The following is a 13,134-nucleotide window of genomic DNA, read 5'->3' as shown; positions in this document are numbered from 1 at the left end:
CTACCAGCTGTCACTTTTTTGCACCAAAAATTTTTTTCATGCAAGATTCTTGCTAAAACTAAAATGTATTCCCTGGGCAGAGAGAGGTGAACTCACACCTATCCAGCTAAAAAGGGGAAAGGAAATAGGCACTGGTTAAGAATCTGCCAGATGTGTGAAGAAACTTGAGAAGGGAACTGGCAAGACTCAAAGACTCAGTTGTGAAGAGCTGATTAGGAAAGGGAAGGAAGACGGAAAGCACTTTGAACTGAGGGGTACAAGAATCGAAACATGGGTATTGAGGTACTGTCTACATCATTTCCTTTTTTCTTTTTTGGTATTTTTTTCTAGGTTCTTCCCAAGTTGTACCACTGCTTACTCCCGTTAATTTTAGCATAGTCAAAATGAAGAAGTCCTAATTATCACTCAGAACATGGAACATTTGTTACTAATTGTGTATATTCAATGTTAGGTCACCATGATGACTGACATTGGCTTCATTTTTAAACCAGGAGTAATTGCACCACATTTCAGCTCATATACCTCAGAGTTATTTTGTTTGAGCTAATACACTATGATTTAAAGATAATAAATGCTTCCTTTTTGTTTGTAGATACTAATCATGGTAGTTTTTAAGTTTGAAATCAACAAAATAAATCTTGATTCCCTATCTTTGTCTTTCTACATAAAATATAAGTTTTTCGTGACAATAAAACAAATATTGTCTCTTAATTCAGTTTTAATTCGCTATTTTTGTTTCAGAACTTTAGTTTACACTGTTTAATACATTATTTACTTTGCATACTTCTGTATAAGAGAAGCAAGTGAGTAAATGTAAAACCTACTTTTCAAATTTACTTGTATACTCAAAAGGAATAACATAATAATTTTTTGCATATGAACTGCTCTTATAACTTACATACTTTTTTTTTATCTAAGAATCAAGAAATCCATTCCAACAATCCTCTACCTCCCCTTTTCCTACCCTTAACCTGCTCTCCAGAGCACAATAGTAAGCCGTCATGCATGATCTTTGTTGATATCCCCATCAGCTAAGAAGAATTGGAGGCTTTGCTAGTTGTTTTTCACCCAAAAATCCCCACAGCGCCTTCCATCATACCATCCTCATAATCAGGAGCAACAGTGATCTCTTTCCCAGTCTCTGAGACCCAAAACTCACTGATGTAATTCTTCCTGTTGTAAAAGATTGCTACAGTAACAATTATTCCTAGGATTTCCTTGGTACAGGAATCGCTAATTATCCACAGTCTTTGTTCTTGTTAATATTCTTCTGTAGGCTCCTATACATTTTATGGCATCCGAATTGTCCTCTTGGGTGCCAAATCTCTTAATATAGCATTACATGAAGACTAGGTGGGCATACTCTCATTTTTCTGAATATTACAACAACTATAACCCACAAGCCTTTTTCTTGTTTGTGTGGACTAATAAATATGACTTAAACATTATGTGTGCTGAACCTAATTTTACCTTCAGCAAGGGGAAAATAGAAGCAAGTTCCATAAGGAATGGTAACATGGACCATTATGCACACAAGTGTTTTTCCTCTACTTTATATTTCCTATTATCAGCGCTACATGAATCTTTAATTCTTACAAACCTGACTTTGCATGTACACATTTTGGCTGTGTAATGTAGCTTTTCTTTTTAGTGATTGAGTGTGCACCTTAAAGCAGAGTCATGAAATGGATGGGGGAATAGAATCTGAGTTATGTAGCTGCAAGCGAGTATTCAGATAATACAATTCATACAAAATTCACAAGAGGGGTAATGTAGGTAAGAGATAAAAATCAGATCTCAAGCATTTTACATAGGATAAATGTTTTCATTGCAGACATTTTTCAAAGGGCATTAGAAGATCTGGTGTCCTAGCAGGCAAATCTAAAGAGAATGGAGTAATGTGTTTTGAGGATGTGTGGTAAGAGATCAGGAAGTGGGAAAGATAGACTAGCCTTATGAAATTCTTCACCATGACATTTTAAAGTAAAATAAATAAAAGATCTGTAAAGTAGACAAGATAAGAATTACAAGAAATTGAATACATTTTAAAAGCCTAACAGAGCACAAAGTGGCCAAGAGAGGGAACTGATGATAGCCTTTATAAAAGAAAAAGACAGTTATTAACATGAAAGAGACAACACACACTTGTCACAGGGAGAGATTATCCTAATGTTGAAGAAATGACTCTAACTGTAGGATAAAATATATAGTTGACAGGATTCCACCATGATCTGAATGAAAACAGAAGGTAATATCATTTCTAAAGTTGTGTTTCAGAGTGATAAAGGCTTCAGTAGAAAATATTTGTCAAGAAAATATGAGTATGCAAAAGTTAAATGAATAAGAAAAAACATGGGACGTACACTACTAAGATCATTTTCAGTCCCAAGATGCATCTGACATGTTCCCTGCCTTCTATGATCTATTTAGAAACGTGTATCATTTGACTATTTCTACAAATCACTGCAAAAGTCTAGTAGTTTAAAGCAAAAAGCATTTATTGCCCACAACTTTATGGGTCAGCAGGTCATTTCTACTAATTTGAGCCAGTATCAAATGCGTAACACTTCTTCGTAATAATAAATCAGCGTGTGACTAGCCAAGAAGGGCCTTCTTTGGGATTGTTATCTCTGCTCCCTGTGATCTTTCAGCCTCCAGCAGATTCTTCCAGGTTTATTTACAAGTGTAACCAGGGTTCCCAGAGAAGGAGCTGAAGCAAGCAAAGCCTTTTGTAGTCCAAGTGTGGAATTGGGAAACCCACTACTTCTGTGACATTCCAGTGATTAAAGCAATTCATAGGACTATTCTAGATTTAAGGAGACAGGAAATAGGCTCTTGACAGTGGATGCAAAATCACATTAGAAGGGGAAAGGACCATGTTAAATCATAGAGAATGAAAAGAATACGACATTCAGAGAATGAAACCTAGTTTCTAATGACTGAAGAGTATGTTGAGTGCAGAAGAGATAGTATGCTAAAAATGCCTTGGTAATATTGTATAAGAAAAGGAGATTCTGGGGACTGGCATCATGGTATAACAGATCCAGTTGCCACCTGCAATGCTGGCATCCCATACGGGTTCCAGTTCAAGCCCGGTTGTTCCACTTCCAATCCAGCTCCCTGCTAAAGGGCCTGGAGAAACAACAGAGGATGGCCCAAGTCCTTGGGTCCCTTGCACCCACATGGGAGACCTGGACAAAGTTCCTGGTTTTGGCCTGGCACAACCTTGTTCGTTATAGCTGTTTGGATAGTGAGCCAGCAGATGGAAGATTTCTGTCCCTCTTTCTGTAACTCTTCTTTTCAAATAAATAAAATAAATCTTAAAAAAGGAGATTGTATAGGAAATGGGATATAGGGGCAAAGTTGAAGTGTAGAAATAGAGATACTGATAGGAAGTTGTTGAAGTAGTTAAGTGACAGGAGAGGAGTATACAAATTACATTTGAGTTATTCGGAAGTAATAGTTGATGGATGAATGATTGTATGCATGGGTAGAAGCCAGAGAATGAGGAAGAGGCCTTGAGAGTGTCCCAAGGCTTCTGGCTTTGACAATTGGGTTGACATAACCTTGTAGAGAACATTTCAGGGTAAGTGTTATTCTTTTTGTGTGTGGGGGAAATAAGAGGCTGTTGAGAATTAGTAGAGTTTTAGAAATGTCAATTATTTTATGCCTCTGATCATGATGCATTTCAATGAGAGGAGAACTAGAAGTCAAACTACAAGTTGAGGGAAAAAATTGGAAGTTCTATAAGCACTGACACCTTGTGCAAGTAGCTCTTTTATGATGCTTCTCGAAAAAATATGGAGATGGCTGGATATAACCAGAAGAGGATAAAAGACTGAAGGAAAATTTTGTTTGCTTTTTTTAGTGTTTGTTTCTTTTTAGGATAGAAAAGGTGTCAGCATTTTTGTAGGTTGAGAGAAAGGAAGAAATTAAATCTATAGGTGTTGAGAGTATTGGGAATAGAATTTGCTTTTGAAAACAGAAGGAAAAACAATTTAAAAGAACACTGCATTAGACGCTTCTTTTATGTGGCAAGATGGGGAGTTGAGAGTTAAATGTCTTTCCTGTGCTCAGACTGTTTTGGTTAGCAGAGTATAAGATTTGGGGAATTGAGTACGACAGAATAGCTCCGTTGGGAAATCTGTAGAGAGAACAACTTAGAACATGACCTGTAAGGCAGGCTGAGGACACTCCTAAAGGAAGCTCTCTGTGCTGCCAGGAACTGTGCCACATCTTTTCACAGATATCACTCCACTGCAGTCTTTCATCAGCATTTCCTGAGGCAGGCAATGGAAATACAGAAAAATGAATGCTCCTGGAGTGCGAATCACCAGGAGGATGAAGGGCTGAGATTTGAATCCAGGTCAATTTTGCAACAAAGTAAGTCTTGCACATCCTACATAGTATTTCTTCAAAATCTGAATTCTCCATGGCTTTTGGTGTGTACTTACCCTTAACTTCCAAGTACTCAAGCCCTTGCTTTGAACACAAACAGCTTCTTTTTCCATAGCACAATAAGCCAAGAGCTGGTCCCTCTTGGGAAGCAATTGGTAAAAATATCAAGTGGCCACAAGCATTGTAAGCTACCTTCTCGTTCTTCTGGTAGATGCCCCTTTTAGGCACCAGATTTGCTGACCTGCTCTAGAATTTAACAGGAGAAAGAGAAATTATGAGGATGCACTATGTAATCACAGTAGGGTAGTAGTATACACTGGACTGCATGGCGCAACACTTCTGAATCGTTATCTTAAGGTTAAACGACTCCACTAAAAGTTAACTGAGATGGTCAGGAACATTCACAAAAAATTGCCCCTGGTACAAGGCGACCGCAGCAAGAGAAGACTGAGCAGGAAGTGATGAACTGTCAGGACGGGTCATCCTGTAGAATTCTTCTTCTCTAATCTGGCGGCTGTGCCACAGACACTCCTCATTTAGATCCTCCCTTGGAATCCACCTGCCTGCCCGTGTACTCCATGAGACAATTGTCACAGGGGATCCATGACAGAGAACTACAAAAATGAAGGATGACTATATAGAAAAGCTATAAAGTGGATTTGAAATTCTAAGTGTGGCCTGGACTAAACTGAGTTAGGCTTTTCAAAAGCTAACAGAGCTAAAAGAACTTTGAGATATTTAGTAGCAGAAACAGGAGAAACAACAAATTATGGTTAAAGATGGTGACTGGAGAAAAAAAATACTATTTCTTTATACTCCCACTAACATCAAACCCATTGATAAACCAGTTCATCAAATCATAAAACTTGGCTTAATAGGTTTCATAACAGCTACAGAATGAAAGTCAAGACTGCAGATTCATATGCCCAGAAATGGTGCATATAGGATGCAGAGAACAAAAATAGTGATGATACAGTAAATAACATTTTTATTTGCTAGTCATTTGCATAGTTTATATTTTTAGGGCCAGTGCTGTAGGATAGTGGGTAAAGCCACCACTTGCAGTGCCGGCTTCCAGCTGCACCACTTCAATTTGGCTCTCTAATGCACCTGAGAAAGCAGGAGAGACTGACCCAAGTGCTTGGGCCCTTGCACCTAGCTTGGAGACCCAAATGAAGCTCTTGGTTTCAGTCTGGCCATTGTGACTATTTGGAGAGTGAACCAGTGAATGGAAGAAGACATCTCTCTCTCTGCTTCTGCCTTTCAAATAAATTCTTAAAAAATAAGAAAAAAACTATATTTTTGCCATAAGTATCATCCTTAATATAGAAAACAATTCCTGAATTTTGTTTACTTCTTTTGTTCCCAATCATATCTCCATAGCTAGGTACAGCCCCCAATTTCTATTTCATTTAGAATAAACATTTTTCAAATTTATTTAAAACTCCTAATCTTTTTGGTAGGCAAAGAAAGCTAATTATCTATCCTCTATTTGAACTAAATTCCTTACTCTGTGTTCATTGATGTCTAAGATTAGATACCTGAAGTTTAAAATGACAATTTCCTCAAAGAAAATCCTGATATTTTCAAAACAGTGGCAAAATATTATTATGATGTCATGGAAAGCCAACAGAGATTTTGAAGAGGAACAGAGCTGAGTTCAAATCTATATACATCTCACATTGCTTTCATTTCAGATTGTAACAACAAAATAATTTTGACTTCAGAGAGAGGATGTGGCAAAACAAAAGAAAACAAGTTTTTTTTTTTTTTTTAATGAGTTATTTATTTATTTGAAAGGCAGAGTTACAGAGGGGTAGAGACAGAGGGAGAAGAGTCTTCCAACCGCTGGTTCACTCCCCAGATGGCCACAAGGGCTGGAGCTGTGCCGATCTGAAGTCAGGATGTTCTTCTGGGTCTCCCACAAGGTGCAGGGGCCCAAGGACTTGGGCCATCTTCTATTGCTTTACCAAGCCATAGCAGAGAGCTGGATTGGAAGTGGAGCAGCCAGGACTCAAACCAGTAACCAAATGGGATGCTGGCACTGCAGGTGGCTGCTTTTAACTGCTATTCCATAGCATTGGCCCCAAAAAGATCACAAATTTAAAACAATTTTCATTTAGTGTTTCCTTCCTTTCCTTAGTATTCCTCAGACAGATATGATTATCAGTGGCCTTCACAAAGTTCATGGAAAATTTGCATTATTTTTAATGCTATTTTTCTACAAATACTATGATATCCATACATGTTTATGCCTATCCTATATGATATGTGATAAATATACTTATAAATTTGGGGCACATGGACGTATTTACAAATGAAATATCTTTTTCAATGTTTTTGACCAGGAAAAGGATGGGAATCATCTCAATTTTTCTTCATCATTTATATCTGCCTGGGATATATTTGCTATCTGAGTTCCATGCCTTCCCTCACCTTTGAGTACTAAGATTCTTCCTGATTTCCAGTTCTCTCTACCTGAAACAGGCATAGAAAAATTCTACTGTTAACACAGTCACATCACTCAATCATCTTTCCTTTGCTTTTGTATTTTGGGCTTCTTTTCCCCATATCTCTAGTTTGGTGCAGGGGAATGCATTATATGCCTATTTCCTGTGAAATTTTAAGTCCAAAAAAATAATTATTATATGGAAAAAAAACTCACCTAAGCTTTCCTGAGTGCTTACTGTGTATTCAACCTATGCTACTCACTTTACTGGATTATCTCACTTGTATACTGAAAACAATACCATGAGATAGTATAAGCATTTTCCATATAGAGCAGCTAAAGCGTGGAGAAATTAAGTAACATCTTGTAGTCACAGAGCTATGTTAAAATATATTTGAGATTCAAGCACAACAGTCTTCTCCTTGAACTTATGTTATTCTTTTTGCTAAGTATATTTTAATTTATTCCTCTTTTGCCACCTTCAATATAACTCCTACAAAGGAGGAGTGCATTATAATAGAGAATTCCATACCTGTTAGAGGCATACACTCAATTATATAATATGCATCACATAAAATGTGTGCTCAGAAGGAAATGAGGAGCCAGTTATAGGAAAGTGAAGGAACTCAGTTATTTGGCTGAGGATATTTCAAAGCAAATGTTGAAGATGTCATCTGATTGTTTTCTTGCTTCTTATTGTAAACTGATATATGGAAAAGACTGAAGGAAGAAGTGTTAAGTGAAAATGGAACAAAGATTTGATGATCTGGGAAGTTCTCAACTGATCCAGATTGAAAATGAAGTAAAATTTAGGGAATTCACTGTCAGGAAAATACTCTCTGGAGTGACAATTGAGGATGTGTCTGGATGACTTTTTGCCAGTACCTTGGAAAGATCAGAAGCTCACAGTATTCAATCACACAGAAGGCTCTTTGAAGAGATTACTTGGCTCATAGATCCTCTCCAGCCTTCTCAGCAGAAGCCAAAACAAGAGATGTGATTACTCAGTAAAGATAAGTGGAAGGTACCTTGTCTAACAGAGTGAATTCCTGTGACATATTCTTGAGGCTCACAAGTTTCTGGGAGGGTAATACCAGCAAAAAATACTGACAGCTTTGACTGAATGGGGCAAAGAAAAGACAAAAGGTTGCCAAAATTATGGACAGGAAACAGGCTCAAAGAACAACTCATCTGCAAACACGCACTGCTCTTCCCGCTCAAGGATGACTTCAAGGCTGAGCAGTGAACTCAGAGGGCTGAATCAAATACACTGGAGGATCATCCCCAGTCCTTGAGGTGGGGTCTGCTGGCTGGAATTTCCTTTGTTTTCTCTCATTTTGAATAGGAATATCTATAATTATTATTCTAAGCCTTTGCAATCAATGTATTTTGAAAATGGGTAACAAGCTTTCTAGTTTCACAAAGAGGGATTTTTTTTTTCCCATTAGTGACTCAACCCAGGGTGTCATGAGCAACCAATTTAGATGGATAGATTTGGGGCCTTTGAGTTGATGAGAATTTGAACTTGAGCTGATGCCAAATGACTTGAGATTTGGAAGGAACTGGTGATGCAAAGAATGTAATTTCTTTTTTAGTTAATTAGAGAGATAGAGAGCAGAGAGTGCTCCTGTCTGCTGGTTTACTCCCTGGATGCCCAGTTTTTTGGGCTGGGCCAAGCTGAAGATGGGCTAGGAACTCAATCCAGAACTCTTACACGTGTGGCAGGAACCCTACTACTTAAGCCTCACCTGCTGCATCCTAGGTGTACATTAGTAGGAAGCTGGATTCAGGAACTGGAGCCAGGTATAGAAATCAGGTACTGCAGTGCGGGATACAGGTATTGTAGCCTGCACCTTAGCTGATAGGCTAAATGCTGGTGCGGAATATTTCCACGTGGGATGGATAGGAATCTTGGGAGGCCAAAATGTGTCAGTTTCTGATTCATGTTCTGTGAGGTTGTTATAAGGTGCACATTTAGGATTGTTTTCATCTTCTTAATGAAGCCAATCAAGGTTTGAAACAAAAGAAGTAAAAAAAAAAATGGTGAGACAGGAACAGGACTAACTTGGCAGGATGCTTTTTTAAAGGTAGTTTTAACGTAGTATATAGTTCAATATTCTGTCAAGTCATCCAGACAGAAATTTACCTTACTCTTTAAGATATAAATCACTTTACAGATTAATTCCCACTAATTAATGATACAAGACAACATGCTGAGGAAGCAGCAGTTAAGTTTATCCAGGTATTTCTGAAGAGGATTCCTTTGTAGCCATTCTTCACTCAGCTGTCCTCTTTGTATAAACTGACTCTACTGTGCATAACCCCAGGTCTGGCATGGAGTGGAAGGGTGCAAACCACATTTTCCTAGAGAAAAATTGTATCTAAAGTTATCTCCTCAATTCTAAGTCACCAGAAAGCACTAAGGAGAACAGATGAATAAAAACCATGGAGCACATGAACTCTTCCAGCCTTTACAAATAGTGTTTTCTTAGTTATCATATATAAATCTACCACTGCAACACAGTATTTTATTTATTGTTCCAAAAGCTTCAAAGAAAACCTGGCGAATTGTATTCCCAGGAGGTTGGTTCACCATCTGCTTGAGGAATCAGACTACACAGCACTTAGTAAATATCAGTCTGAGACTATGTCTACCTAGTCCCAAATGAATGTTACATTCGTAATATTCTTTTATTATTTATTTTTTTATTTTTTGACAGGCAGAGTGGACAGTAAGAGAGAGAGACAGAGAGAAAGGTCTTCCTTTGCCGTTGGTTCACCCTCCAATGGCCGCCACGCTGATCCGATGGCAGGAGCCAGGTGCTTCTCCTGGTCTGCCATGGGGTGCAGGGCCCAAGGACTTGGGCCATCTTCCACTGCACTCCCTGGCCACAGCAGAGAGCTGGCCTGGAAGAGGGGCAACCGGGACAGAATCCGGCGCCCCGACCGGGACTAGAACCCGGTGTGCTGGCACTGCAAGGTGGAGGATTAGCCTAGTGAGCCGCGGCGCCGGCCCGTAATATTCTAAATATCCTATTACTAAATGGGAGAAATTGGTTTGAAATATCTTTTGGGTCCCATTTTGTTAGGTGATAATAATCGTATTAAACATTAGCCACATTTTTACTTTAATGATACTATGTGATAAAAGTAGGTTTAGAAGACCTTGCCCTGAATAAGCCTTATGCAGATAATCTCACTGTATATTTATTCATCCAATATTTATTCAAGATTTATGTTATTTATTTAAAAAGCCAAATGACAGAAAGACAGAGATCTTTCATCCTCTGGTTCACTCCCCAAATGTTCATAAAGTGTGTATAATGAAAAGAGTATTCACAAATTTAAGATGATTTTGCATTAAAAATAATTAATCTTATATTTCGATTTCCTGCACAAAAGGGAAGTAAAGATATCAACAAGAAAGATATTGCACAAGTCCAGGTGGTGGCAAAATAAATGACAAATGAGTCAATTTTGGCTCTTAAGAGTTTTGCTAATAAGTTAATTGTGAGAGAAGGAAAAACCTGCCATGCCTTCAGTATTACCAAGTCATCCCTGGAAGAATGTTTTAATCAATCACTGAAACTGAGAACAGGAGAAGGGGATTATTATGCTATACGGATAAGAGAGGATAGGCAAAGAAGGAATTGTCTAATTTTAAATATTGCAAATCTGAGATGCTTATTATACGTCTAAATGCAATGCTGATCAGGCAATTTGTAAAACTCTGGAACATGTTTCACAAATTTTGGCATAACCAGCTTCTAGATATTTAAAGCCACAAGTGGCTAGAAAAAAAAAAAAGAGGTTAGAGTCTCCAATTAGTTGCCCTGGAGCACAAATTTTACAGGACAAAGGTGGACAGGTGGACGGTGGAGGTGTAAGGAACATAAGAATGTGTGTGGTCTCCTGGAAGAAAGAGAAAGTCATCAGCTATGCGCACTTTCCCCTGAATGCTTTCTCTCACTTTATCTCAATCACAGTGAAGTAAGAAGAAATAAGCACTTACAAGCACTTTTTACCCGTGGAAGAATTGAAAAAGTTGAAATAAAAATAGAAAATTCAAGATAAATATAGAGTTACATATCACTTTTCCTGATCATAAAACCAGGAATCCATGCAAAATATACCATCCTCTTATTTATAGGGTCGTTGGAGCTCACACAATAGTCCCTAACCTAAGCCATACCTGTGAATATCTACTTTTGCTGCTATATTTAATGGCAATGACAAACTCATTTTCTTTTTCTCCCCTTTCCCAGATAATCGGATGTGAGTAACCAATATATTTAGAAAACTATCCAGTGATGTGGGTAAGCCATATATTTAGAAAAGAGTCATTCACCAAGAAACTAAAATAACTATATTGGATGTCACCCAAAATGACCTATTCTTAAAGACAATATGTCACTGAACATTTCTCTGTTATTTAAAATTTTGAATATTACTTTGGTACTAAACTAACCCATGACTATAAAGGTATATTGTCTTTAGACTAGATAGAACATAGGAGATATTGCATTTCTTTTTCTTCTCTATTAAATGACCTATAAGCATTATATTCCCCCTGATAAATACACCATCTATCTATCCCCACAGAAGCCAGTCTGTGCAAGTTAATTGCTTAGACCTGACAGTGCACAGAACAGCATTAATAAATGGGGTGTACTGGGTTGTAGAAAGAACAGATGTGAGTTTTCTGCTCTACTGTACAATGAATTAATTCTCTCTCTCTCTTTCTCTCTCCATTTATATATTGAGGTCACCATTCAAGACCTGTGTTTAAAGACTCCTTGGAAACGTTTTCTTCATGTTGCCTCCATTATTTCAAAAATCTCCAATGGCAATCAAAATTTTTCCTTTAAAATAAAATCCTCTATGCGGCAGAAGTGGGGGCGGCATGTATGTGTGTCTGGGTGGGGGCTTTTACTTGAAATCATAAAAATACAATTTTTGTTGCTCTAAACAACATGTGCTTACAGACCTGCTACCTGGAGAAAGTCACAGTGCACCAGTACCTATAACTTAATCCCAGTGCAAAATGACCTGGAAAATGAAATGAAAGGCATTGTGATGAATTTTGCCATTTTGGTTTTCTGTTTAACTCAAAGAATCCCCATCTTGAAGCTCCCTGAGATACAGCTGTAAAGGTTCAGAATATTGATCCATGAAAGTAATGCACATGTTTTGATTTAAGTATTACACACAAGTAAAGCTTTTTTTTTTTTTTTTATCATGGATTTCATTATTTGATGCAAATGTCATTCATACCTTATGGTATTTATTGCTTCTCTGGTATAGACCAAACAGGTATGGATAAAACCATTATGAGGTTCATACTAGATATAAATTAGGATTGCAGGAATATTATTCTGCCTTCTACTACATTATAAATATCATGCTAGGTATCTTCTGCAGTGTACTTGGTCATCACAATAGTCTCTCATGTAATGGTAGAAGCTCTGTTTATAGAATAGTACCTCTTTGATTAATGCTTACTTTCCTCATCTATAAAAGAGATTAACTATATAATTCACAGAAATATGCCTCTAAATTGATTAGCTTAATCCTTGCATACAAAGCTTCCTTGGCTATAGGTGAGGTATAAATGAACTTCTAGAAGTTCATAGATAATATAAATTATTATATTTAGATGTATTTACAGTATTTTTGCACCAAAATGAACTGATCTTTTAACTCTGTCCTCAACAAATTTGATAGGCAGAGACGCATACAGACAGACAGATGGTGATCTCCTATCTATTGGTTCACTCCCGAAATGCCCACAACATCTAGGGTTGGACCAAGATGAAGTCAGGTTCTTCAGGAACTCCTCAACCTGCATTTCCCACTTTGGGTGGCAGATCCCCAAACACTTGAGCTATCACTTACTGCCTGCCAGTGTGCACATCAGCAAGAGGCTCGAGTGGAGAGCAGAACTAGGACTTGAAATAAGGCACTTCAATCAGTAATAATAAGTGTCCCCAGCAGTATCTTGACTGCTACTCCAACTGCTGGCACCTTTCCATGAACTCTCTGAGCTACCTTCATAAAACCTATGGGTTAAAGATTTGATTACATGGGGTGGGTATTGTGGCATAGCAGTGTTAAGCTGTTGCTTAGGACTCCTACATTTGGCATGCTGTCTTGAGTCTCAGATCCTCCACTTCCATTCCAGCTTCCTGCTAATGAGCCTTGGAGACAGCAAATGACTGCCCAAGTACTTAGGTTTCTTGGCTTTGAACTGGCCCAGTCCTGGCCATTGAGGGCATTTGGGTAATGAA

The sequence above is a fragment of the Oryctolagus cuniculus genome, chromosome 11 (genome assembly GCF_964237555.1).
Source record: "Oryctolagus cuniculus chromosome 11, mOryCun1.1, whole genome shotgun sequence".
NCBI classification, from domain to species: Eukaryota; Metazoa; Chordata; class Mammalia; order Lagomorpha; family Leporidae; genus Oryctolagus; species Oryctolagus cuniculus.
The sequence above is the reverse complement of the archived record's forward strand: the minus strand, read 5'-3'. Positions refer to the sequence as shown.